The following is a 25734-nucleotide window of genomic DNA, read 5'->3' on the forward strand; positions in this document are numbered from 1 at the left end:
CCGTGGGACTGAACCCATACAATATACAGATGTAAATTACAAATAATCTGAAGCGGAAGTGCTTTAAACCAGTAACACGCATGTTGGAACACATGAAATGGGCATGTGCAACCAGACGCACAACCGGAAGTGGAGGCGCATCATCTGGCTTTAAAAAAAGAGTAATAAGAGGGTGCCAATATCCTTCTGATCATAGGCGTAGGTATCATAGGTGCAGGGAGTGTGGTTGCTACGGTGCCCTGGCCATGTCAATGGCCCGGCCCTCCACTCCCCCTGCACCTGGATAATATGCCTACTTTCTGTTGCAGGCACATCTACTGTCAGTGATTTACGGGTAATGGATGGCTCTGACTCCCTGTTCTCACTGATGCTGGGAGGAGCCATGGCATTGCTTTGTCTGGCTCCTCCCAGCATCAGTAAGGATGGAGAGACATGGAGCCAGCGGCCAGGACATTGACAGCAGATGTGCCTGCAGCAGCACACTGCTGATAGAGGAGAAGCTGCGGGGCACAAGAGGTGAGTGCCCACCCGCACAGTGTCTGGTGGTGGTTGTGGGACAGGTTTGCAGGAAGCTGATGCAGCAGGGCTGTGAGCGGGAAGGGGGAAGGGGGGGTGAGAAAAAGTTGCTATGGGTCCCCATTATGTCTGAGCACGCCCCTTCTTCTGATGAAGCTGCTGAGGTTGCTAAGGCAGATAAATGCATAGAGGACATGGAGTGGGACACGCAGCTGGCAGTAACACTTACCTATTGCTGCACTGATGGTGAGAGAACCAGAGGCTTACATAAAGGGTGAGATATCAACTGGACAAAATAGCTGTACACCGGTCTGCTACACGCTGAACTGTGCTTAGATAACTACAAACGTGGCCACGCAATTATAATATATTTATGGACCATGTATTAACAGATGAACTGTGGTTATAAGCCTGTAAGTATTCATGCTAATAGTAACACAGATATGCTGAATCATTAAGCGCTTTTTAAATTGCATGCATTCCTATCCTGGACCTGTTAAACAGTGGATTCTAATTCAAGACCTTTACAAATATTCTGACAATTGTTTGGATAATGGACTTTAATTCATCACTATTACTAATATACTACCATTAACATCCAATATATGACAGAAGTGGTTGTGTTATTATTGACACATGTGATATGATTTTTTTTTGTAATATAATCACCAGCCATGTGGTATAATAACCAATGTATTGTACGTACTATATTTATTAAACATTTTACAAATTTCATATTGAGTCAGGTAGCGTATCATTTTTTTTTATATAAATGAAAAGTGGTGCAAGATGGAGTTGTCCTTGGATCCTCCCATCCACCATATATTGGATATTAAATAAATATATGCACCACTTAACAAAGCAAGCACATCAGCAACAGGAACTGCTACTTTTCTGTCTAAAGTGCTTGATTTTTTGGGGCCCCACTAAGCAAGCTTCCAGTGGATTTAAGGCAGCTAAGCTAATACCTCTGCAGTGGCAAAATGTCATTGTCATTATCATCATTATCCTCACACTCACTAGTGTGTATATCATCCTCAGAAAATATCAAAACATCCCAGCTGGAATCCGCCATTACAGAAGTCTCTGTACTTTCATGTGATTGCCAGTAAAGGTGTTCCTTGTGAAATTTGTAGTTCCTTTTGATGAACACCATATTTTCTACATTTTGAGGAAGTAGCATCCTACGTTGATTCTGATGAGATTTTCAGCTGTACTGAAAGCTATTTTTGAGTACACACTGGCGGGTGGCCAGCTTAAGTAATGCAAAGCCAGTTTGTACAAGGACCTCCAAGTTGCCTTTTCTGTTTTCAGACAAAGGGACTCTGTGACATGCCTATATGTATGGAGTCACGAAAATAATCCTCCACAATCCATTGTATGGTGGCCATATCAGATGGACTTAAGGCAGAGGTGCCACTCATTTTATGCACTTTTTTAGACATGACCAGATGTCAAAATGTTGTGTTGACTCCTCTACATCTCCACTGAGTCTTTTGAGAAAGTTGCTTTTTTTCCTCGCAGCTGCTGGAAAAACTAAAGGAGGAGATGTCGTGTCATGTACCACTTGAGCTGCAAATTTGCTGTGCCTCTCTTAAGATCTGGGTCTGTTAAAAAGAAAGACACAATATGCGACTTAAACCTAGACTCAAGCCAGGTCAACAAAATGTAGTGATCCATTTTCAAGATATTGGCAAACTTTGGATCCTTACGAAGCGAATAAAGGACTTGATCTACAAGTCCAATATACTTAGCAGTATCTGTTCATTTAATTTATTCCTTCAATTTCAAAAGTCTAATTAGGGAAACTACCTACCTCAAGCTATCCGCTTCTCAACTCACTTCAGATTTCAACTTTGAAGGTTTTCAGAACCTTACAGAAGACAGATAGTACTCTCCACTATGCTGGGCTAAGGTACACTCTATCTCCTCTACCAATGTAATGGCTTGTTTTAAATTGCTTTTTGCTGAGCCTCCATCCATTGAAGCATATAGAGGGTGGGATTCTACCTCAATACCACCTCTTGCTATAGTTGGTAGCAGGGCATATTTAACTGTTCTTGCAGGTGCTGCAATCTCCTTCTTGTTGTGGATGATTGGCAAAAATGTCCTAACATTTTCCATGCCACAGATAGCATCTCCTGCAATCCCCTGGTCAACAAAGTTTCGATGAAGGTATGGGGTGTTCCACATGGAAACATGTTGAGCCATTACCAAACATTTTGACAACATCTCTGGACATTATTTGGACTTTGCACTTACATCTGAACCAGCTTGAGAAAATCGTGGAGAGAATCATCTAATCCCATGTCATATCAGGTTACCGGCATTAAGTGAGACAAACGAACTGCACGGAAAGCATACTTCTGACTGGGTAATTCACCTCCTAATAAATGGGTATTATTCTGGATTTAAAAACTTTACTTATATCCTAACCATTTTTATGTGCCTGCTTGTCCTAAAAGGACTGAGAATTATGTCTGTTTTCTGTACTTTTTAAAATATCCAGATTGTGTTGTCCTTCAAATCCTTGATTTGCCTTTTAGAATTCAGAGACTGCCACTAGAAGGATTCCCTATGAGGCAGTCATAGCTTTTTATTATTTTTGAACTCCAATTATATGTGGAATGTTTTAATAAATTGTAATATGTTTTAACTTAACTTTATTTATAATTGTTTTTTCTATCCGAATTTCTCTAAGTGCCACCTTCTTTTGTAACTACTTGTAGTCTTCTTGGTCCCCTTCTGGGATAAAGATCCATCCCCAGCAGCAGCAGCAGCAGCAATAGCAGGCCTAGTACTGTAGGATTCTTCTGAAGAAGCCTGGATAAGGGAAGTCACCTAGCCTTAACAAATTGGATGCAGGACTACTGTTGATCATTCCTGAGGATACTGAGGATGAAGGTGTTGGTAGAGGAGATTGCAGATGCTATGAGATAGTTGAGAGAAGGGAGCTAGCTGATGCTGGACTGCTTGTTTTTTTAGCACCAGTTTCTGATGTTGACAAAAACTTTTCATGAGATCACTGCAAATGATGTAACAGCGAGTAATTTCCTAAATAGTTAACGTCCCTACCTCTACTTACTGCAGCATTACAAATGCTGCAGAGGGCATGACAATTTTTGTCAAGATTTTGATAAAAATAATTCTACACATAAAAGGTGGATTTGTTGATCCTATGCCCATGCATGATAATGGCGTTCTTCTTATCATGGTCAAGAGCTGCTTCTCCAGGTGCCTGAGTTAAACAAACAACATCCTCATCTTCAACATTCTCATTAGTGCCAGTGTCAGCTACACAAATATCCCCATCATCCTCTTGCACTTTCCCAGTGGCATCCTCAAATGCCATGTCATCAACTATATTTATGCTGCTCATCCCCTCATTTGCAGAGGGAGCAGAAATGGTAGAAGGCGGCTTCTCTGCAAGTACATTGACAGAAAGTTCAAGCTCACACATAGCCCTGATGCATCTCCTCTAGAACCCTGGATCCTGGCTCTCCAGCTGCAAGCAGCACCTGACTACATGTCTACACCCAGCAGCATTGCTGTAATGCTGCTGCCACCTATATATTAAGAACCATGCCAATTAGAAGGGAAAACATGGAAACAACTTTTAGGTAAGTAACCCATGGGGGTTTCTGTGGGACCACACACAGTACAGATCTTACAGCCCGGTGGGTGGTTTGCACTTATAAACAGCATACAGTGTAACAGGGAAAACACAGTCACTGAGGCACAATAAAGTACATACTGTATGAGGGAGGGTAGTCAGTAGTGAATTTATAGATGGGGGCATGGAATACAATATACAGCATACAAATATATGTATGTATATGTGTGTGTGTGTGTGTGTGTGTGTGTGTGTGTGTGTGTGTGTGTGTATATATATATATCCTTTCGTACAAAGCGTTGCACTCACAATATCCATCATCCACAGCTGCTGGGGTGCATAATCCAGAGACCCTCCAAACCAGGCCAAGTCCCAATAATAGAGATATTTTCAAAGAATGCACTCACCAGTCTCGTCCAAAGTGAATAAAGAGTTAATTTAATACCTCATCATGTTTACAGGGTCAAGGTCAATGTTTCGGTCCCTACCAGGACCTTTGTCAAGACCAAAGCTTCAGGCTGCCACCTCCCCTGAAGCTTTGGTCTTGACAAAAGTCCTGGTAGGGACCGAAACGTTGACCTTGACCCTGTAAACGTGATGAGGTATTAAATGTATTCTTTTTTCACTTTGGACGAGACTGGTGAGTGCCTTCTTTGAAAATATCTCTCTACATATATATATATATATATATACATATGTATATTAGAGATGAGCGGGTTCGGTTTCTCTGAATCCGAACCCGCACGGACTTCATGTTTTTTTCACGGGTCCGAGCAGACTCGGATCCTCCCGCCTTGCTCGGTTAACCCGAGCGCGCCCGAACGTCATCATGACGCTGTCGGATTCTCGCGAGACTCGGATTCTATATAAGGAGCCGCGCGTCGCCGCCATTTTCACACGTGCATTGAGATTGATAGGGAGAGGACGTGGCTGGCGTCCTCTCCATTTAGATTAGGGTTGAGAGAGAGAGAGAGAGATTGACCTGAGGCTGTGATACTGTAGAAGAGAGTGCAGAGTTTAGTGACTGACGACCACAGTGACCACCAGACAGTGCAGTTGTTTGTTTTATTTAATATATCCGTTCTCTGCCTGAAAAAAACGATACACACAGTGACTCAGTCACATACCATATCTGTGTGCACTGCTCAGCCCAGTGTGCTGCATCAATGTATATATATATCTGACTGTGCTCAGCTCACACAGCTTATAATTGTGGGGGAGACTGGGGAGCACTGCAGTGCCAGTTATAGGTTATAGCAGGAGCTAGGAGTACATAATATTATATTAAAATTAAACAGTGCACACTTTTGCTGCAGGAGTGCCACTGCCAGTGTGACTAGTGACCAGTGACCTGACCACCAGTATATATAATATTAGTAGTATACTATCTCTTTATCAACCAGTCTATATTAGCAGCAGACACAGTATAGTGCGGTAGTTCACGGCTGTGGCTACCTCTGTGTCGGCACTCGGCAGCCCGTCCATAATTGTATATACCACCTAACCGTGGTTTTTTTTTATTTCTTTATAGTCATACTAGTTACGAGTATACTATCTCTTTATCAACCAGTCTATATTAGCAGCAGACACAGTACAGTGCGGTAGTTCACGGCTGTGGCTACCTCTGTGTCGGCACTCGGCAGCCCGTCCATAATTGTATATACCACCTAACCGTGGTTTTTTTTTCTTTCTTTATACATACATACTAGTTACGAGTATACTATCTCTTTATCAACCAGTCTATATTAGCAGCAGACACAGTACAGTGCGGTAGTTCACGGCTGTGGCTACCTCTGTGTCGGCACTCGGCAGCCCGTCCATAATTGTATATACCACCTAACCGTGGTTTTTTTTTCTTTCTTTATACATACATACTAGTTACGAGTATACTATCTCTTTATCAACCAGTCTATATATTAGCAGCAGACACAGTACAGTGCGGTAGTTCACGGCTGTGGCTACCTCTGTGTCGGCACTCGGCAGCCCGTCCATAATTGTATATACCACCTAACCGTGGTTTTTTTTTCTTTCTTTATACATACATACTAGTTACGAGTATACTATCTCTTTATCAACCAGTCTATATATTAGCAGCAGACACAGTACAGTGCGGTAGTTCACGGCTGTGGCTACCTCTGTGTCGGCACTCGGCAGCCCGTCCATAATTGTATATACCACCTAACCGTGGTTTTTTTTTCTTTCTTTATACATACATACTAGTTACGAGTATACTATCTCTTTATCAACCAGTCTATATTAGCAGCAGACACAGTACAGTGCGGTAGTTCACGGCTGTGGCTACCTCTGTGTCGGCACTCGGCAGCCCGTCCATAATTGTATATACCACCTAACCGTGGTTTTTTTTTCTTTCTTTATACATACATACTAGTTACGAGTATACTATCTCTTTATCAACCAGTCTATATTAGCAGCAGACACAGTACAGTGCGGTAGTTCACGGCTGTGGCTACCTCTGTGTCGGCACTCGGCAGCCCGTCCATAATTGTATATACCACCTAACCGTGGTTACGATTACGGACATGTCGTCTACTGTCACTGCATATGATTCTCTCCCCATTGAAAGAATGGTGGAGGATTATATGAGTGACCGCATCCAAGTAGGCACGTCACACAGTCCGTACTTATACTGGCAGGAAAAAGAGGCAATTTGGAGGCCCTTGCACAAACTGGCTTTATTCTACCTAAGTTGCCCTCCCACAAGTGTGTACTCCGAAAGAGTGTTTAGTGCCGCCGCTCACCTTGTCAGCAATCGGCGTACGAGGTTACATCCAGAAAATGTGGAGAAGATGATGTTCATTAAAATGAATTATAATCAATTCCTCCGTGGAGACATTGACCAGCAGCAATTGCCTCCACAAAGTACACAGGGAGCTGAGATGGTGGATTCCAGTGGGGACGAATTGATAATCTGTGAGGAGGGGGATGTACATGGTGATATATCGGAGGATGATGATGAGGTGGACATCTTGCCTCTGTAGAGCCAGTTTGTGCAAGGAGAGATTAATTGCTTCTTTTTTGGTGGGGGTCCAAACCAACCCGTCATTTCAGTCACAGTCGTGTGGCAGACCCTGTCACTGAAATGATGGGTTGGTTAAAGTGTGCATGTCCTGTTTATACAACATAAGGGTGGGTGGGAGGGCCCAAGGACAATTCCATCTTGCACCTCTTTTTTCTTTTCTTTTTCTTTGCGTCATGTGCTGTTTGGGGAGGGTTTTTTGGAAGGGACATCCTGCGTGACACTGCAGTGCCACTCCTAGATGGGCCCGGTGTTTGTGTCGGCCACTAGGGTCACTTATCTTACTCACACAGCTACCTCATTGCGCCTCTTTTTTTCTTTGCGTCATGTGCTGTTTGGGGAGGGTTTTTTGGAAGGGACATCCAGCGTGACACTGCAGTGACACTCCTAGATGGGCCCGGTGTTTGTGTCGGCCACTAGGGTCGCTTATCTTACTCACACAGCTACCTCATTGCGCCTCTTTTTTTCTTTGCGTCATGTGCTGTTTGGGGAGGGTTTTTTGGAAGGGACATCCTGCGTGACACTGCAGTGCCACTCCTAGATGGGCCCGGTGTTTGTGTCAGCCACTAGGGTCGCTTATCTTACTCACACAGCGACCTCGGTGCAAATTTTAGGACTAAAAATAATATTGTGAGGTGTGAGGTATTCAGAATAGACTGAAAATTAGTGGAAATTATGGTTTTTGAGGTTAATAATACTTTGGGATCAAAATGACCGCCAAATTCTATGATTTAAGCTGTTTTTTAGGTTTTTTGGAAAAAAACACCCGAATCCAAAACACACCCGAATCCGACAAAAAAAATTCGGTGAGGTTTTGCCAAAACGCGGTCGAACCCAAAACACGGCCGCGGAACCGAACCCAAAACCAAAACACAAAACCCGAAAAATTTCCGGCGCTCATCTCTAATGTATATATATATATATACACATATATATATATACATACATATATATATATACATACATATATATATATTAAACTTCAGCTATTTGAAAACCCTGCAGTGCCGTGTTTTGCTCTCTCTGCCAGGAGAGTATCTAGAGGACTATATATATATACGTATTGTGACAAGAACACTGGGATAGTGTTTGAGGGCAGGTATATTTGTCCCAGGTTCTTGTCTTACATGTTTTAGAAAATGTTAACTTCTAGGAAAAATGCTTTTTGTTTTGTCTGAACCTTTTCAGTTTGCTGTAAAAGCTGGGTAAAGGCTCTGAGAGAGAGATAAGGCGAGTTCTAGACATTGGGCCCAGTTCGGGTCTTTGGCCTCACAGAGGGCTAATCAGGGTTTCAGCTGTGTAAGAGTGTTATAGTGCTTCTAACCTGATTAGTAGGGGCAGACTGCCTGGGAAGGCTGCAGGATCTGTGTGTGAGAGACACGCTTTCTGATGCAAGTAAGCTATACAGTATGTACTGAAGAACTCTGTGTTTTGTTTAGTGACAGTTAGGAATATCTTATGTTTAGTTAGTGCCGGACAGGCAAGGTATTTTTATTTTTGGGTTTTGTTTTATTTTCTGTTTCAATAAAACTGGCCGGGGTCAGTTGTACCAGAAACTGGACTTGTGTTGTTCCTCAGCTGCTGCGTGCGGCCATATTCCCCAGGAAAAGGCGCCTTGCACCCCTACAGTGTTACAACTTGGTGGAGAATGCGAGCACACCGTTCTGCGCATAAGTGAAAGCAGCAGCTTTGTGAGGCCTGCAGAAAACGGTGGTTTATGCAGATACAGCCCAGTGTGAAGTTACTGAGACTCACCCCTGAGGGTTTGATATGTCCTGGGTGAAAGCAGCTACAAAGCCGCCTGAAAAATCTGTCGACATGGAGGATCTGCTTAAAGCCTTGCTGCAAGCTACAGCGGCTCAGCAGGAGGCCAACCGACAGCAGCAGGTGGCAATGGAAGAAAATAGGAGACAACAGCAGGAGGCCAACAGACAGCAGCAGGTGGCAATGGAGGAAAATATAAGACAGCAGCAGGTGGCAATGGAGGAAAATAAGAGACAACAGCAGGCAGTTGTTGATGAACTTTACAGGCAACAGCGTCAGGATAGAGAGGCCTTAACAGAAGTGGTGCAGAGCCTTGCAGCCCGGATTGGAGATGTGGCCGTCAGTGCTCCGACCAGCTCTAGTTCTATACGGGCCAGTCACTTCCTGCAGAAAATGACAGAGGCTGATGATGTGGAGGCCTACTTGACCACGTTTGAAAGGACTGCAGAGCGTGAGAACTGGCCAAAAGCACAGTGGGCCAGTCTGCTGGCACCTTTCCTGTCAGGTGAGCCCCAAAAAGCTTACTTTGATTTAAGCCCTGCTGAGGCTCGGGACTATGATAAACTAAAGACTGAGATCCTGACCCGCCTGGGAGTCACGCTGTCAGTACGAGCACAACGGGTGCACCGTTGGCTGTACGCCATGGAGAAGCCTCCGCGCTCCCAGATGCACGACCTTATTCAGCTAACAAAAAAATGGCTACAGCCAGAGACATTAACTGGTCCCCAGATGGTGGAAAGAGTCGTCATGGACCGCTACTTGAGATCTTTGCCCATGGTCCTGCGCAAGTGGGTGAGCCATGGAAACCCGGGTACTGCTGACCAATTAGTGGACATGGTAGAGAGGTATTTGGCAGCAGAGGAACTACTGATGACCACCCAGCAACCCATAGATCCTCGACAGCGCCCTTCAGTAAAGACTGGTAAGACTGTTCCGTGGGAAAACGTTGCTGGGCGGTTAAGAGAACGCAGGGCTGGAGAGACTGTAAACACTGGCCCTGGAGACAGGCCAATGGGGCTAGAACGGTCTATGCTGCCCAAACGGGTTGATAATCGTGTGGTTAAATGTTTTAGGTGTGGTATGCCAGGTCATGTTATTGCCAATTGCCCAGTCACGCAAGAACCCATGCAATGTGATGCTGCCTTTGAATGTCGCAGAATGTCTTTCTTTGCTAGGTTAGCCTGTACTGTGGTACCTTCACCTGAGCTGGAAAAACAAATGTGTGATGTGTTCTTAGAGGGTAACCGGGTAGAGGCCTTGCTAGATTCAGGAAGTTTAGTTACCCTCGTGAAAGCTGGGTTAGTGAACCCCTTAAAGGTCCAGCAAATACCTATTGGGGTAACTTGCATACATGGGGATACCCAACATTATGCCACTGCTGAGGTGAATATAGAAACTTGTTGTGGGTCAGCAATGGTTAAAGTGGGACTGGTCCCTACCTTGGTGCATGAGGCCATAATAGGGAGGGATTTTCCTCATTTTTGGAAACTGTGGGAATCACGGTTATCAACAGATGTGAGAAGTAAAAAGCCAGTTGATAATACCGGTGATTTTATGGATGTACGTGGGTCTTTGGAACTTTCTGGCCCTTTGCCTTTTGCTAGTTTGGCTGGGGAAGTGACAGATGGGGAGTCCAGTGAGGACCCTCTTGCCGGGAACAGAGACATAGTAGTTAGAACTGAAAGCGTGCCTGACCTGGAGGTAAAGAAGGATCTGTTTGCGTCTGAACAGTTAAAGGATCCTACCTTAATAAAGGCTAGAGAGAATGTTAAGATTGTTAATGGGGAACCTGTGGTACCAGGTGACAGGGTTACGTATCCCCACATGGCCATCTGTAATGAGCTCTTGTACCACATTGTCAAAAGGGGTGAGGATGTGGTGGAACAGCTGGTAGTTCCCCAGCCTTATCGGAGAACGGTACTAGATTTAGCTCATAGTCACGTTACCGCAGGACATTTAGGGGCAGAAAAAACCACTGAAAGAGTTTTACAAAGGTTCTTTTGGCCAGGGGTTTATAAAGAAGTGTCTGAATATTGTTCTTCCTGTCCTGAATGCCAGTATCATGCCCCTAGACCCCATTTCAGGAGCCCACTAGTTCCCATGCCTATTATAGAGGTCCCGTTTGACAGAATAGCCATGGATCTCGTGGGGCCCTTGTTAAAGTCTGCTCGGGGCCATCAGTATATCCTGGTAATTATGGACTATGCCACTCGATATCCTGAGGCTGTCCCTTTACGCACTATCACAACCAAGGCGATAGCTAGGGAGCTGGTGCAGGTATTTAGTAGAGTGGGAATACCAAAAGAAATTTTGACTGACCAAGGTACTCCATTTATGTCAAGGATCATGAAAGAGTTGTGCAAGTTATTTAAGGTCACTCACCTCAGGACGTCCATCTACCATCCCCAAACTGACGGGTTGGTGGAAAGGTTTAATAAAACATTAAAAAGTATGTTAAAAAAGGTTGTTGAGAGAGATGGGAAAAACTGGGATTGTTTGTTGCCCTACTTGTTAATGGCCATCAGAGAAGTTCCTCAGTCCTCTACGGGGTTTTCTCCATTTGATTTGTTGTATGGTAGACACCCCAGAGGGCTGTTGGATATTGCCAAAGAGACGTGGGAAGGACAGCCCACTCCTTATAGAAGCGTTATTGAGCATGTAACACAAATGCAGGATAGGATTGCAGCCGTGGTACCTGTTGTCAGAGAGCACATGGAACAGGCCCAAAGTGCTCAACAGAGGGTCTATAACCGGAGTGCCAAGATACGGGAATTTGCTCCTGGCGATAGAGTTCTTGTTTTGGTACCCACTGTGGAAAGCAAATTCCTAGCTAAATGGCAGGGTCCATTTGAGATTAGGGAAAAAGTGAATGAGGTTAATTACAAAGTATACCAGCCGGGAAAGAGAAAACCCGAACAGATCTACCATGTTAACTTAATCAAACCCTGGAAAGATAGGTTGTCTCTGTCAGCGGAGCCTTGCCCTTCGGTGTCTTCACCCCGGTTGCTTCCCGCAGTGAAGGTGTCAGAGACATTATCAGCTGATCAGAACAATCAGGTTAAAGAATTTCTCATCCAAAATAGGGAGGTATTTTCAGAGCTGCCTGGCCGAACGACCATAATAAAACATGACATTGTCACAGAACCAGGGGTCAGGGTTCATTTAAAGCCATATAGGATTCCTGAAGCTCAGCGAGAAGCTATTTCTAAGGAAGTTAAAACCATGTTAGAACTGGGAGTCATAGAGGAGTCTAACAGTGAGTGGTCCAGTCCCATAGTGCTCATCCCGAAGCCCGACGGTAGCATACGCTTCTGTAATGACTTTCGTAAGTTAAATGAGGTGTCCAAGTTTGACGCATACCCCATGCCCCGTGTGGATGAGCTTGTAGAAAGGCTGGGAACAGCCAGGTTTCTCACCACATTGGACCTGACCAAAGGTTACTGGCAAATACCTTTATCTGATAGCGCCAAAGAAAAAACAGCCTTTTCGGTTCCGGAGGGGCTGTACCAGTATAAGATGTTACCCTTTGGGTTGCATGGGGCTCCAGCAACCTTTCAACGGGCGATGGATAAAATTTTGAGGCCCCATAGAAAATATGCAGCTGCCTATTTGGATGATGTGGTAATTCACAGTACAGACTGGGGGTCCCATTTGGTTAAAGTACAAGCAGTACTGGACTCAATCAGAGAGGCAGGGTTAACTGCTAACCCAAAGAAGTGCTGCCTCGCAATGGAGGAGGTCAAATACTTGGGCTTCACCATAGGCAGAGGTCTGATTAGGCCCCAATTGAATAAAGTTGATGCTATTCAAAACTGGCCTCGTCCAGTGAATAAAAAACAGGTAAGGGCTTTTTTGGGAATTACTGGGTACTATAGACGGTTTATTCCTAATTTTGCGACCACAGCGGTGCCGTTGTCAGACCTTACCAAAGGGAAGCAGTCAAATGTGGTGAAATGGAACCCTGATGCAGAAAAGGCGTTCCAAGCGTTAAAAGTGGCTTTGTGTTCACAACCGGTGTTGATAACACCAGATTTTTCAAAAGAATTTGTGGTACAGACAGATGCCTCAGAGGTAGGGATAGGTGCTGTGCTGTCCCAAACCAGAGATGGGGACGAACACCCTATCATTTATTTGAGTAGGAAACTCAATGAGCATGAAAAAAGGTATGCCATTGTGGAAAAGGAGGCTTTGGCCATTAAGTGGGCACTAGATACCTTGAGGTATTACCTCTTGGGTAGACAATTCAGACTAGTGACAGACCATGCCCCTTTAAAATGGATGTATGTAAATAGAGGCAAGAATGCTCGTGTAACTAGATGGTTTCTAGCGTTGCAGGACTTTAAGTTTACTGTCGAACATAGACCGGGAACACAATTGGCCAACGCAGATGCATTGTCTCGCATCTTCTGTTTGGGGGCTACAAGTGTTCCGGCCCCTAGGTCGAAACAGGGGAGGGGGATATGTGACAAGAACACTGGGATAGTGTTTGAGGGCAGGTATATTTGTCCCAGGTTCTTGTCTTACATGTTTTAGAAAATGTTAACTTCTAGGAAAAATGCTTTTTGTTTTGTCTGAACCTTTTCAGTTTGCTGTAAAAGCTGGGTAAAGGCTCTGAGAGAGAGATAAGGCGAGTTCTAGACATTGGGCCCAGTTCGGGTCTTTGGCCTCACAGAGGGCTAATCAGGGTTTCAGCTGTGTAAGAGTGTTATAGTGCTTCTAACCTGATTAGTAGGGGCAGACTGCCTGGGAAGGCTGCAGGATCTGTGTGTGAGAGACACGCTTTCTGATGCAAGTAAGCTATACAGTATGTACTGAAGAACTCTGTGTTTTGTTTAGTGACAGTTAGGAATATCTTATGTTTAGTTAGTGCCGGACAGGCAAGGTATTTTTATTTTTGGGTTTTGTTTTATTTTCTGTTTCAATAAAACTGGCCGGGGTCAGTTGTACCAGAAACTGGACTTGTGTTGTTCCTCAGCTGCTGCGTGCGGCCATATTCCCCAGGAAAAGGCGCCTTGCACCCCTACAGTGTTACAGTATATATATATATATATATATATACATATATATATATATATATATATACATATATATATATATATATCGATGTATACATCCGGCACTCAATATGAAGCAAGGAAATGCCTGGGTGCCTTCCTTAAATTAATGCAAGTAGCATGCCTTTCCCACCTGTGGCTCAGGTATATCTGGAAGGGACAGAGGCGGCACTCCAAGGACTTTGAAAATACTTTATATGCAAAGCATGGCAAATCCAAAAAAACTGTGCAAGCAATCAAAACATGGAAGTCTTACAACGTTTCAAGGCTAAGCCTTTTCTTCAGGTAAGTTAACCCATGTGGAGCGTGTAGTGAGGAACAGCAATAACTGGAAATGTTTTTACATGAATGTTATTGTGGTTAATAATACTCTAGGAACAAAAAAAGGCCAAACTTACTGTATGTGAATTTAGCTTTTTTGTCAATATTTGGAATAAATACAAAACAAAAACAAGTCACAGCATTTGGGTAAAACCGAATCTAAAACCAAATCTGAACGAAGAAACCAACTATGGAGGTCATTCCGAGTTGTTCGCTCGTTATTTTTTTCTCGCAACAGAGCGATTAGTCGCTAATGCGCATGCGCAATGTCCGCAGTGCAACTGCGCCAAGTAAATTTGCTATGCAGTTAGGAATTTTACTCACGGTGTTTTCTTCGTTCTGGTGATCGTAATGTGATTGACAGGAAGTGGGTGTTTCTGGGCGGAAACTGGACGTTTTATGGGTGTGTGCGAAAAAACGCTACCGTTTCTGGGAAAAACGCGGGAGTGGCTGGAGAAACGGAGGAGTGTCTGGCCGAATGCTGGGTGTGTTTGTGACGTCAAACCAGGAACGACAAGCACTGAACTGATCGCAGATGCCGAGTAAGTCTCGAGTTACTCAGAAACTGCACAGAGAAGTCTTTTCGCAATATTGCGAATCTTTCGTTCGCAATTTTAAGAAGCTAAGATTCACTCCCAGTAGGCGGCGGCTTAGCGTGTGCAAAGCTGCTAAAAGCAGCTTGCGAGCGAACAACTCGGAATGACCCCCTATAATGGTCCAGCCCACCTCTCTAAAAAATCACTGTATTTCCCATGCAGATGAAAATTGACACACTTAAATATTGTGTTTTTACTGAAAGCGTAATTAAGACATGCTGAGCTACATACTCACTGAAATGGTTGTTTAACAAGGATTTTATAGATATTCTTCCCTCCACCAATTAAGACAAAATATCTTTCAACAACATTATTATTCCTGGGTTGCTGGTTATCTTGGAAAATACCAAACTTTTTTTCTATCTTACTGATATTATTGGTGGCTGAGAATGTATAAGAAAATTAGTGATGTGCACCGGAAATTTTTCGGGTTTTGTGTTTTGGTTTTGGATTCGGTTCCGCGGCCGTGTTTTGGATACGGACGCGTTTTGGCAAAACCTCACCGAAAATTTTTTGTCGGATTCAGGTGTGTTTTGGATTCGGGTGTTTTTTTTACAAAAAACCCTCAAAAACAGCTTAAATCATAGAATTTGGGGGTCATTTTGATCCCATAGTATTATTAACCTCAATAACCATAATTTCCACTCATTTTCAGTCTATTCTGAACACCTCACACCTCACAATATTATTTTTAGTCCTAAAATTTGCACTGAGGTCGCTGGATGGCTAAGCTAAGCGACACAAGTGGCCGACACAAACACCTGGCCCATCTAGGAGTGGCACTGCAGTGTCAGGCAGAATGGCACTTAAAAAAAATAGTCCCCAAAAACCACATGATGCAAAGAAAAAAAGAGGCACACCAAGGTCGCTGTGTGACTAAGCTAAGCGACACAAGTGGCCGACACAAACACCTGGCCCATCTAGGAGTGGCACTGCAGTGTCAGACAAGATGGCACTTCAAAAAAATAGTCCCCAAACAGCACATGATGCAAAGAAAAAAAGAGGCACACCAAGGTCGCTGTGTGACTAAGCTAAGCGACACAAGTGGCCGACACAAACACCTGGCCCATCTAGGAGTGGCACTGCAGTGTCAGGCAGGATGGCACTTCAAAAAAATTGTCCCCAAACAGCACATGATGCAAATAAAAATGAAAGAAAAAAGAGGTGCAAGATGGAATTGTCCTTGGGCCCTCCCACCCACCCTTATTTTGTATAAACAAGACATGCACACTTTAACGAACCCATCATTTCAGCGACAGGGTCTGCCACACGACTGTGACTGAAATGACTGGTTGGTTTGGGACCCCACCAAAAAAGAAGCAATCAGTCTCTCCTTGCACAAACTGGCTCTACAGAGGCAAGATGTCCACCTCATCATCATCCTGCGATTCCTCACCCCTTTCACTGTGTACATCTCCCTCCTCACAGATTATTAATTCATCCCCACTGGAATCCACCATCTCAGATCCCTGTGTACTTTCTGGAGGCAATTGCTGGTGAATGTCTCCACGGAGGAATTGATTATAATTAATTTTGATGAACATCATCTTCTCCACATTTTCTGGAAGTAACCTTGTACGCCGATTGCTGACAAGGTGAGTGGCTGCACTAAACACTCTTTCGGAGTACACACTGGAGGGAGGGCAACTTAGGTAGAATAAAGCAAGTTTGTGCAAGGGCCTCCAAATTGCCTCTTTTTCCTGCCAGTATACATACGGACTGTCTGACGTGCCTACTTGGATGCGGTCACTCATATAATCCTCCACCATTCTTTCAATGGTGAGAGAATCATATGCAGTGACAGTAGACGACATGTCAGTAATCGTTGGCAGGTCCTTCAGTCCGGACCAGATGTCAGCACTCGCTCCAGACTGCCCTGCATCACCGCCAGCGGGTGGGCTCGGAATTCTTAGCCTTTTCCTCGCACCCCCAGTTGTGGGAGAATGTGAAGGAGGAGCTGTTGACGGGTCACGTTCCGCTTGACTTGAAAATTTTCTCACCAGCAGGTCTTTGAACCTCTGCAGACTTGTGTCTGCCGGAAAGAGAGATACAACGTAGGTTTTAAATCTAGGATCGAGCACGGTGGCCAAAATGTAGTGCTCTGATTTCAACAGATTGACCACCCGTGAATCCTGGTTAAGCAAATTAATTGCTCCATCCACAAGTCCCACATGCTTAGCGGAATTGCTCTGTTTTAGCTCCTCCTTCAATGTCTCCTGCTTCTTCTGCAAAAGCCTGATGAGGGGAATGACCTGACTCAGGCTGGCAGTGTCTGAACTGACTTCACGTGTGGCAAGTTCAAAGTGTTGCAGAACCTTGCACAACGTTGAAATCATTCTCCACTGTGCTTGAGTCAGGTGCATTCCCCCTCCTTTGCCTATATCGTGGGCAGATGTATAGGCTTGAATGGCCTTTTGCTGCTCCTCCATCCTCTGAAGCATATAGAGGGTTGAATTACACCTCGTTACCACCTCTTGCTTCAGATGATGGCAGGGCAGGTTCAGGGCTGTTTGCTGGTGCTCCAGTCTTTGACACACGGTGGCTGAATGCCGAAAGTGGCCCGCAATTCTTCGGGCCACCGACAGCATCTCTTGCATGCCCCTGTCGTTTTTTAAAAAATTCTGCACCACCAAATTCAATGTATGTGCAAAACAAGGAACGTGCTGGAATTTGCCCACATGTAATGCACGCACAATATTGCTGGCATTGTCCGATGTCACAAATCCCCAGGAGAGTCCAATTGGGGTAAGCCATTCTGCGATGATGTTCCTCAGTTTCCGTAAGAGGTTGTCAGCTGTGTGCCTCCTATGGAAAGTGGTGATACAAAGCGTAGCCTGCCTAGGAACGAGTTGGCATTTGCGAGATGCTGCTACTGGTGCCGCCGCTGCTGTTCTTGCTGCGGGAGGCAATACATCTACCCAGTGGGCTGTCACAGTCATATAGTCCTGACCCTGCCCTGCTCCACTTGTCCACATGTCCGTGGTTAAGTGGACATTGGGTACAACTGCATTTTTTAGGACACTGGTGACTCTTTTTCTGACGTCTGTGTACATTTTCGGTATCGCCTGCCTAGAGAAATGGAACCTAGATGGTATTTGGTACCGGGGACACAGTACCTCAAACAAGTCTCTAGTTGCCTGTGAATTAACAGTGGATACCGGAACCATGTTTCTCACCACCCAGGCTGACAAAACCTGAGTTATCCGCTTTGCAGCAGGATGACTGCTGTGATATTTCATCTTCCTCGCAAAGGACTGTTGGACAGTCAATTGCTTACTGGAAGTAGTACAAGTGGTCTTCCGACTTCCCCTCTGGGATGACGATCAACTCGCAGCAGCAACAACAGCAGCGCCAGCAGCAGTAGGCGTTACACTCAAGGATGCATCAGAGGAATCCCAGGCAGGAGAGGACTCGTCAGACTTGCCAGTGACATGGCCTGCAGGACTGTTGGCTTTCCTGTGTAAGGTGGAAATTGACACTGAGGGAGTTGGTGGTGTGGTTTGCAGGAGCTTGGTTACAAGAGGAAGGGATTTAGTGGTCAGTGGACTGCTTCCGCTGTCATCCAAAGTTTTTGAACTTGTCACTGACTTCTGATGAATGCGGACCAGGTGACGTATAAGAGAGGATGTTCCTAGGTGGTTAACGTCCCTACCCCTACTTATTACAGCTTGACAAAGGCAACACACGGCTTGACAACTGTTGTCCGCATTTGTGTTGAAATAATTCCACACCGAAGAGGTGATTTTTTTTGTATTTTGACCAGGCATGTCAATGGCCATATTCGTCCCACAGACAACAGGTGTCTCCCCGGGTGCCTGACTTAAACAAACCACCTCACCATCAGAATCCTCCTTGTCAATTTCCTCCCCAGCGCCAGCAACACCCATATCCTCATCCTGGTGTACTTCAACAGTGACATCTTCAATTTGACTATCAGGAACTGGACTGCGGGTGCTCCTTCCAGCACTTGCAGGGGGCGTGCAAATGGTGGAAGGCGCAAGCTCTTCCCGTCCAGTGTTGAGAAGGTCAGCAGGGCCGGTGCAAGGTTTCTCGGCACCCTAGGCAAAACTTCTGCCTTCTGCCCCTTCCCCCTACCAACCCTTCTGGTGAAAGGCATGCTGCTCTCACCCCCTCCCCCCTACTCTGTTATATGTCTGATGTTCTATTTCCCCCAAAATCTGTGTGCATGCTGCTGCTCACCCACCCCCAGACTGTGTGCATGCCTGCTCCTTATCTCTTCCCCCCCCCACCCCCTCACCACACCGCTGCTCTCGCTCTCTTTCCTTACCAATGCAAAGAATGCACTGTGCAGCCACCTTACCTGCAGGCTGCAGTGCAGAATTGGAATTGAATAGTCTGTGAAAGAGCCTGGAATGAAGAGCAGTGTTCCATGTCCCCCCCAGCCAGGACTCCAGGAGCTGTCAAGGTTACTGCCTGTGCCGGGTGGAGGTGGAGCTGGAGGCTGCAATACGGGAGCTTAGCAGTCACGGCTACTGTAAGATACGCATTCTGGGGGATTGCAGTGGCTGTGAAAGGTAGGACCATGCTACCTTTTTTTAGCTGTAGCAGGCCACCCCCTCAGGTCCCGGCGCCCCTAGGCAGCTGCCTAAAGCTGCCTAGTGGAAGCTCCGGCCCTGAAGGTCAGGCATCGCAACCGACACAATTGGACTCTCCTTGCTGATTTGTGATTTAGAAGAACGCACAGTTCTTTGCTGTGCTTTTGCCAGCTTAAGGCTTTTCATTTTTCTAGCGAGAGGATGAGTGCTTCCATCCTCATGTGAATCTGAACCACTAGCCATGAACATAGGCCAGGGACTCAGCTGTTCCTTGCCACTCCGTGTCGTAAATGGCATATTGGCAAGTTTACGCTTCTCATCAGACGCTTTCAATTTTGATTTTTGGGTCATTTTACTGAACTTTTGTTTTTTGGATTTTACATGCTCTCTACTATGACATTGGGCATCGGCCTTGGCAGACGACGTTGATGGCATTTCATCATCTCGGCCATGACTAGTGGCAGCAGCTTCAGCACGAGGTGGAAGTGGATCTTGATCTTTCCCTATTTTAACCTCCACATTTTTGTTCTCCATTTTTTAATGTGTGGAATTATATGCCAGTATCAATAGCAATGGCCTACTACTATATATACTGCGCACAACTGAAATGCACCACAGGTATGGATGGATAGTATACTTGACGACACAGAGGTAGGTAGAGCAGTGGCCTTCCGTACCGTACTGCTATATATACTGGTGGTCACTGTCAGCAAACTGCAAAACTAAAATGCACCACAGGTATAAATTCTAGATGGATAGTATACTTGACGACACAGAGGTAGGTAGAGCAGTGGACTTCCGTACCGTACTGCTATATATACTGGTGGTCACTGTCAGCAAACTGCAAAACTAAAATGCACCACAGGTATAGAATCTAGATGGATAGTATACTTGACGACACAGAGGTAGGTAGAGCAGTGGCCTTCCGTACCGTACTGCTATATATACTGGTGGTCAGTGTCAGCAAACTGCAAAACTAAAATGCACCACAGGTATAGAATCTAGATGGATAGTATACTTGATGACACAGAGGTAGGTAGAGCAGTGGCCTTCCGTACCGTACTGCTATATATACTGGTGGTCACTGTCAGCAAAACTCTGCACTGTACTCCTCCTATATAATACTGCTGGTCCCCAGTCCCCACAATAAAGCAGTGTGAGCACAGATATATGCAGCACACTGAGCACAGATATGGAGTGTTTTTCAGGCAGACAACGTATAATGGTGGTCACTGTCGGCAAAACTCTGCACTGTACTCCTCCTATATAATACAGCTGCTCCCCAGTCCCCACAATTAAGCAATAAGCACAAATATTTGCATCAAGATTAATAAACGGAGAGGACGCCAGCCACGTCCTCTCCCTAACATTTCCAATGCACGAGTGAATATGGCGGCGACGCGCGGCTGCTTATATAGAATCCGAATCTCGCGAGAATCCGACAGCGGGATGATGACGTTCGGGTGCGCTCGGGTTAACCGAGCCAAACGGGAGAATCCGAGTATGCCTCGGACCCGTGTAAAATTGGTGAAGTTCGGGGGGGGGGTTCGGTTTCCGAGGAACCGAACCCGCTCATCACTAAAGAAAATATTTAATTATGTTGATGCTTTCCCAGCGTGTGCCTGAACTGAAACTCCAGAATGATCAGTGGGTCTACTAAAAAACCCTTGTCACTAAATATTTGCAAGGGTTTAATATAATCTTGTTTTAGGGAACAGAAACCTATTGAATCAGGCCAGCTAAGAGATATTTAATTGGTGACAGGATTTGGTTACACATAAAGAGCTTAAATCTGGTACACTTGTCAGACAGGCTGGCTGACATATTTAAAGGTTCACATATTGTCATACAGATGTGTCCTCATACATCATTGCAGTCATGCCAAACCGCCCCTCTCAGTGTGCCAGGCATCTCACACAGAGGCGTCACTCACCTCCTTAACACCCGGTGTGGCAATGGGAAAAAGGGGGTGGGGATTTGTGGGAATGGGCAGGGCTTATAGGGGCAGGGCTTCGCGGATGGCACCCGTTTTTAGTCCATAGAAGGACCGAAAAGGGGGCAGAGCTTTGCGGGAAGGAACGGGGCTTCAAGTCCCGACACCCTTTTTTTTGTCACTTAGGGGTTGTGGGAGGCTGACTCCCGGGGAGAGCTGTCCCTGAAGTGCTGGCTCCTAGACAGTGACAAGAGTCAAGTGCTGCACATAATATAACAGTGCAGCACTGTCCAAACATCCAACGAATTTGGTAGTGTATATGAGCAAATGGCAATCAATCATTTACTCCCAAACTCTGAATAATGGACCAAAATGGTTGTTAAGACAAATTGTTTAAATCCATTTGATTTAACCAATTTGTCTGAACAACCATTTTGGTCTACTTTCTGGCGTTTAGGAGTGAATGTAAATTGTAATTTATTCCTATACATTACCAGATTTTCGTTCCAACCAGCCAACTAGTTGGATGGTTTGACAAATAATTTTAAGGTTTATAGCCATCTTTAGGGCAGAAGACTACAGAAATGGGGCTTTATTGAAAATGCTGTGTGATCACCAGTAACACCTGGTGGAACTCAATGGCTATAAGTATCTGGCAATGGTGGCAGAATATTGAATCACTTGTCTCTGTCTCCAGCATTTCTCTATTAGAATTATTGTGCATGATACTTTCAGGTAAATTCAGTGCCAGATTGCTGAAAGAGCTGAAATTTATGATGGGCCTATTTTGTGCCGACATAAGTGGTCTGATCAGTGTAATGGAGGTGTGACTAATGATGTGGAGGGAGTGACTAGTGCTTTAGGGTACAAACCATACAGGGGGTGAGGCTAGCACCATGATGGGCATAGCTACCGCCTACCTTCAGCCACCTCAATGTCCCTATATACTGTATATGTAGGCTGACAGTAGTCATCTCTGGTGAAATGCACATATCACACCACCTTAGTGCAGGCACAGGTGTAAGTATTGCTGCCTGTGCTACACTACCTTACCAACCACCCACTTGAATAACTGTCGCCCATCAATCAGTGCTGAATACAGAACCTCTTACCTACTACTACCACTCACAGATATCATCCCTCAAAAAAATGAAATACTCCTCACTCACCACCACTCCTAACCCCATATTTAACCATCTGTAATTCATCTCACCACCACTCTCTGACCCTGTAACTGACACACTGAAGTACCCCCACTCACCATCATGCCCTGATCACACAACAAACACACAAATACCTCTCACTCACCATCATGCCGTGATCACACAACAGGCACACAAATACCCCTCACTCACCATCATTCCCTGACCACACAACAGACACACAAATAACCTTCACTCACCATCATTCCCTGACCACATAGCAGACACACAAATACCCTTCATTCACCATCATTCCCTGACCACACAACAGACACACAAATACCCTTTACTCACTATCATTCCCTGACCACACAACAGACACACACATACCCTTCACTCACCTTCATTCTCTGACTGCACCAGAGACACACAAATACTCTTCACTCACCGTCATTCACTGACCACACAACAGACACATAAATACCGGTCACTCACATTATGCCGTGACATGCATTGTGTCCCCCGTAAAAAAGGGTGAAAACTGCACAAAATATTGTTGGTATATTTCTGCCTATTGATAAAATTGGTAGAAGGCTTCTCTTTATACAAATAAAACAGTATTTATTATGCTGAACACATATAAAACCTTCACAAAATTCACATAAACATATAAAAACACATAAATATCAAAGCCCTTTTTAGCTAAATTAGCTTATTCATTTAGGGTGTAAATGGTTTTACCAATTGTAAGAAAAATATATTAAAACAGTTCAAACAAAAAATCTACTTATATAAACTGCAGATGAATAATATAGGATAAGTTACCAGAACAGGTTTAGTTCATTAGTAGGAGACTCATAGGTCAGGCCTGGTCAAACTGTGGCTCTCCAGCTGTCATAAAAACTACATGCCATGCTACACTTTAGGAAATGCTAAAACTGTGGCAGAGCATGCTGGAATGTGTAGTCTCACAACAGTGGGAGAGCCGCAGGTTGGCCATACCTGTCTTATATGGAAATCTTCTCTTAAATTAGCAAGTTCAGGTTCTGGCCGACCACACCGACACCTGACACACTGGTGGATTGTTGCCCTGATGAGCAAATCAGTTAGTGAGCCCTAGAGTCCAGGATGAGGATATCTCCAATGTATTGTTGTCTTGCACACACCTCCAGCCATAGCAGCGCCCCACTTCAAGCTGGTCTGGTAGCACTCTGGAAGCTTAGGTAGATGTAATGATCTCTAACAGATACTGTTGGGAATATGTTTATCCTGGACTCTCCGGTTCATTACCCTATTAGTTCTTTGGACAACAATCCACAAGTGAGTCAGGTACCAGTGTGGCCAGCAGGTACCTGAACTTGCAAACTTTAAGAGACAATTTCCATCAAGGAGTCTTCTATTAATGAACTTAACATGGTCTTGTAATTTATCCTATATTATTCAACTGCATATAAGTGGATTTTTTGTAGGAACTGTTATTATATATTTCCTACAACAGGTGGAACCATTTACACCCTATATGGATAAGCCAATTTAGCTAAAAAGGGCTTTGATATTTATGTGTTTTTATATATGTTTATGTGAATTTTGTGTAGGTTTGGGGATCTGGTCAGCATATCAGCATTTGGGATGCCAGCAGTTGGAATCCCAACACTCATCAGAACACTAGCACCAGGATCCTGACGTTGATCACAATGCCGGTGCCAGAATCTTGACTGCCGGAATCCCAAACATAAGTATGCCTGGGCTGGTTAGGGTTAGGCTGTAGTGGTGGGGAAGGGGTTGTTAGTTTTAGGCAGTATAGGGTAGGCTACGGTAAGGCTGGGGAAGGTGGGGTTAAGCACCACCAGGGAGGGTTAGGCTGTGGGAAGGGAGGGTTAGGCACCACAAGGGACCCTCCCTAGGGTTCGGCTGGAGGAAGGGGTGAGAGGGTTAGGTTTAGGCTGCGGGGGGGGGGGGGGGGGTTAGGCACCACCGGGGAGCATTAGGTAGGGTCAGGCTGCAGGAAAGGAGGCTTAGGTGGTAGGAGGTTAGCATACTTATACAGTAGGTGTTTCTGGGATCCTGTGTGTTGGGATGCCCCTGTCAATATTGTGACTGCTGGCATCCTGATACCATCCCGTAGATTTTATATGTATTCAGGATAATAAAAAAAAATTATTTTTATAATGAGAAGTCTCTTATCAATTTTATCAATAAGCAGAAATATAACAACAATTATTTCACAGTTTTTCCCCCCTTTTTATTGTGTTTTCTGTAGGTCTAGTCATGCAACAGGTTATCTGACTAGCTTCAGTCTACTCGTCATTATAAAACAAATTTATATTTTAAGATACATTTATTTTTTAGAACCAGCAATAGATGTTACTAGTGAGCAATAACTGTTTCTCTTGATTTATGCATTGTGCACCCTCCTCTGTGTCCATTACTGTATTTCCCCCCTCTGTCCATTATTATGTCTACCCCTCTGTCCATTATTAGTCGTCCCCCCTCTGTATTCATTATTATGTCTCCCACCCATCTCTGTCTATTATGTCCCCCCTTCCCCCATGTCCATTATGATGTACCTCCCCTCCCCATTGTATGTTTAGTTTTTGGGTCTATCCATCCTGAAGCTCTATTACCTTCTTCTCTCTTTTTTGTTTTCTCTGACTAGTCTCCTCCTCCAGGCTAGGGCCACCTGTCTTCACTCCACTGAAAGGCACTGACAGCCAGTAATGTCAGGTGCTGCCAGCAGTATAGTAACAGGCAGCTCTCTGGCAGTCAGGAGTATCCAGTGGCACCTTCGGTTCTCAGTACACCTCAGCCATGTCATTGATTGGCGGCACCCACGCAGAACCCTGCGCGGTGGCGCCTATGTGACATCATGAAGTGCAACATCACATGGTGAAGAGGGAGGCACACTATGCAGTACAGGGATGGCCACTGGGACACCGAGGACTGAGAGATTCCTCGGGTTGGGTGTGGACATGGGGTCTGAATGAGCATTAACACGGACATCCGCTGGTGGTGACAGGACAATGTTTTTGGCTGTCTCTAGTGGATCCTTCTTGGTGGTGTGGGCCTATTTTCATTGGGGGGCCTGGAGCTGCAGCTCCACCCGCCCCATTGTTAATCTGGCCCTGACTGTGTACCAGTCCATGGCAGGTGATTAACCACTGGGAACATCAACACTAGAGGGATTATTTACTAAAGATCTATT

The sequence above is a fragment of the Pseudophryne corroboree genome, chromosome 1, assembly GCF_028390025.1.
Source record: "Pseudophryne corroboree isolate aPseCor3 chromosome 1, aPseCor3.hap2, whole genome shotgun sequence".
Lineage (NCBI taxonomy): Eukaryota > Metazoa > Chordata > Amphibia > Anura > Myobatrachidae > Pseudophryne > Pseudophryne corroboree.